Below are 3,711 nucleotides of genomic sequence, written 5' to 3'. Positions count from 1 at the left end.
AACTGAGAGACTCCATCTTAACTTTCCATTGAGACAATCAGAGACTATTTTAGACTTCCTTATGTAAGAGTATGCAAATGGAAACATTGACAGATTATAAAAATATACATGATGAAAAGAAGGAAATCCATCTAGGAATTAGAGACGTATTTTCCTATAAAATATAGTTGCTGCAATTAAATACATTCTAGAAAATTTCTGATTCACGTTTTTGCCAAATTCTCAAGAGAACCTGACTCAACAGATCATGTAGTCATGAAATGATAATGAAAACATTAATAAATAATAAAATGGAAATATCCAAAATTATCTGTTAGTTGTGGTGAGTGGTAAGTATGTCGGGGTCCCAAATTTTTGAACCCTGTCTTGACACCTCCTTTCAATACCTTGGCAAAGGCCACCCCCTTAGAGTACATGTGCACAAGCGACTATTATGGGAAAATCATCCCCAAATCCTGATGTCGTCTATCCTCGTACGTTGGGCTAGGAAATATGACTTGTGCCTAGATGAGTCATCCTCCTGCCTGGTGGGACTTCACTCTGGTTCTTGCTTTATCTTTGAAGAGAAGGAAGCAAATTTTTCCAGTGGGAGGAGGACTCAGACTCCTCCTACGGTACCAGCTTGAAGAGGAGCAAGGAGGGAAGCGATTCAATAGGAAACATCTAAAAAGACCAAGAGGCACCCGAGCATTTATCTTAACCCAGTTCTATTGAAGCGATCTCTATCCTGACTAGAACTAACCAGCATCTCAGATCTCAGAGAAAGAGCACGAGCTCCCTCTAGAGGACAGAGCACAATCCTGCCTTCCCCTGGGCACTAGGTGCTCCCCATACGCTTACCTGGGATTTTACTTCCCTTCTCCAGAAAAGGCGTGGGAGACTCCCTTACTGCTATGAGCATACCTCTCTTACAATACTTATCACAGGGCATTATTTGTTACAGCCCATCTCTCCCCTGCAGGTGTGAGCCCCGAAGGAAACCAGAAGATGTCATCTCCAAAAATGTCACTTTGACATCAAGATTATTTTGCATTAAGCCAACCTAAAAGACAGCAGATGCAAAAAGGACACTCTGACCTTCCTTTTTATTCCTGAAAGCAGGAGATGAAAGTCCTGTGTGAAAGATGCCTCCCCTATAACAGAAGGAAAGAAAAATTCTTATCACCAGAGATGGAAGACTAGGCTGAGAGAAATCTGTACAAACCAACCTTGTTAAACTAACCCTTCCATCTCAGTCACTTCTCCACCATTGACCGTCCCAACGCTTTGTCTTTTCATGTTTCCACAATTTACTACTTTTGCTCAATTTAGTGTATGGACGTTCATCTCTAACTGCTTCTCTGGGTCTTCATTTTCCTGTGGGGCCTCCCATCTGCATGTGAAAATCTGCTTTTCTCCTGTTAACCTGTTTTATGTTGATTCAATTCTCAGGCCCAGCTGAGGAGACCCTACGAGGGGAGAGGTCAAGTTTCACCTCCCTTACAGCCCTTGAGGGAAGCACCTGTCCTGAGGTCTTCTCCATCCTTTGTAACAGTGTCTGGAACACAGTCGGCCCTCAGCGATGGTACTTGGAGGAATGGAAGCATCTGTAAGAAACAAAAACTGTTTAACCACATTCCTATCTTGCAATGTTCAGTTATTTTTTCTACTTTCTCTTCTGTTCTTTTATCTCTGTCACATACTATAATTAGCATTTTATATGGCCCTTGCATATGCCATATTTCCTTGAATTCTTACAGTTCTGTTGGGGGCATATATCTGTGCCTGCCTTTACTAGATGAGAAAACTGACATTCATACTGGTGAACTGAGTAGTCGAAGGTCCCAGAGCCAGGCAGTTCGCCTACGGCCTTTTCTCTGTAGCCCAAGGACGAGCATTCAGGAGGCAGCAAGACAGGGATACTCCGAAGTGGATGCCCCAGCAGGCAGTCCACAAACCATAAGAGGTCACTAGGGGATAAAAGACCACAGTTTCTCTGAGCAGAATCTATCTGGCTGAACACACTAATTTTTAGGGTGTTTGTTAGCAATGGCAGGAATCATAGGGACTGAGTGATCTGAGAGGATACTAGAGTTCTGGATTGATTGTAGACATTGATTTGCCCAAGATGTAAAGGAAAACAGTTCTTTTGCCAATCATTCCAACAGCTGTTGTTTTAGGAATTATCTTGTCATCATAGAAAGCATGAATAGAAAGAAGTGGTTAAGCACCAGGGCGTGGGAGTCATATCTGCTGGGGTCATGTCTCAGCTCAGTATGACCTTGGGCAAGTTACATAAGCTCTCCACTTCCTCATCTGGAAAATGGTGAGGATGAGGAAAATACCTAGTAATTGAAGGAGGTATGTAACGTGCTTGGTTCGTGTTAAAGGCTAAATAAATGCTAGTGGTTCTTGTGTCCGTGGTTGATAGTGGAGGGGACGTGAGTTCACTTCGGGGCCCTTTAAGTTTGAGGTGGTGGAACATTAAAATGGAGACGGACCAAGAGCAGAGTGAAGTGCGTGCAGTCACAAGTAGCTTACGGAGGGGATTAACCAGATGTACTCTCTGGGTTATGCAATCTGGAAGTATGTTTTGGGGTCTTTTTTTTTTTAAGATAGATTCTATTTTATAAACAGTAACGCGTTTTTATAAGAACCTTCAGGAAGTGCTACTATAGACATGGATCAGACATGAAGAAAAAGTACATGAGTATAATTAAATGGTATCTATGAGATGCCAAAATATTTAAATGAGGAGATGAGGAAATAGGAGGTTATCTGGCTGACATTTGGCATCATGAGAAATTTCTAAAAATACTTTAATATTCATTTATTCATCCTCATCACATAGCTGCTGCCTTTTTTAAAAAGATTTTATTTATTTGAGAGACAGAGAGAGAGCACCAAGGGAGAGTGCGAGGGAGAAGCAGACTTCCCGCCGAGCAGGGAGCCCGATGTGGCGCTCGATCCCAAGACCCTGGGATCATGACCTGAGCCGAAGGCAGACGCTTAACAACTGAGCCACACAGGTGCCCTGGTTTGGAACATTTTTATTATTCTTTTACGTTTCCCTCACAGAATTCTATCTAAATAGAATTATATATGATATATTTTTAGACTTGGAAGTCTTATTATTCACTGTATCATACTTCTCTGCAACCAACTTAAAAAAAAACTTTCTTAGTTTTCTGTAACCTGAAGACTTTAAGGCAGCACTGTTCACAGGTGGCTCTGAACACTTGAGATGAGACTATAGTAAGTAAAGAACTAAACTTTTAATTATATTTTCATTTTAAAATTTAAATAGTTTTCTAATTTCCTTCATAGAGATCTTACCTATTTGTTAGGTTTTTTTCTAAGTAATTTGTGTTGTTCGATGCTCTTGAAAATTACTTTTTTTGGAAAGTTACTTTTTAAAAGATATGTTTTCTGTTTTTTGATGGTATTTGAAAAGACATTTGCCCTTTAATACCGATTTTGTATCCTGCAACCTTACTAAACTATGATTAATTCCTTTTTTCTTTTTTTTTTAAAGATTTTATTTATTTATTTGAGAGAGAGAATGAGAGAGAGAGAGAGCATGAGAGGGGGAGGGTCAGAGGGAGAAGCAGACTCCCTGCCGAGCAGGGAGCCTGATGCGAGACTTGATCCCGGGACTCCAGGATCATGACCTGAGCCAAAGGCAGTCGCTTAACCAACTGAGCCACCCAGGCGCCCCCTTTTTTTCTTTTT

General features: G+C 41.0%; 1 long non-coding RNA gene across 1 annotated transcript in view; it reads right to left on the bottom strand.

Annotated features, from left to right (window-relative positions):
• Nucleotides 1–233: 233 nt before the first annotated feature.
• LOC145717081 (uncharacterized) overlaps nt 234–3,711 on the bottom strand; it is an 18,735-nt gene continuing 15,257 nt past the window's right edge. Inside the window, exon 3 of the long non-coding RNA XR_014140094.1 lies at nt 234–1,586. This is a non-coding gene — a long non-coding RNA (uncharacterized LOC145717081). The remainder of the gene's footprint in view (nt 1,587–3,711) is intronic.

Source organism: Leptonychotes weddellii, chromosome 14 (assembly GCF_054177405.1).
Source record: "Leptonychotes weddellii isolate Sample4059 chromosome 14, ASM5417740v2, whole genome shotgun sequence".
NCBI classification, from domain to species: domain Eukaryota; kingdom Metazoa; phylum Chordata; class Mammalia; order Carnivora; family Phocidae; genus Leptonychotes; species Leptonychotes weddellii.
The sequence above is the reverse complement of the archived record's forward strand: the minus strand, read 5'-3'. Positions and strand labels throughout refer to the sequence as shown.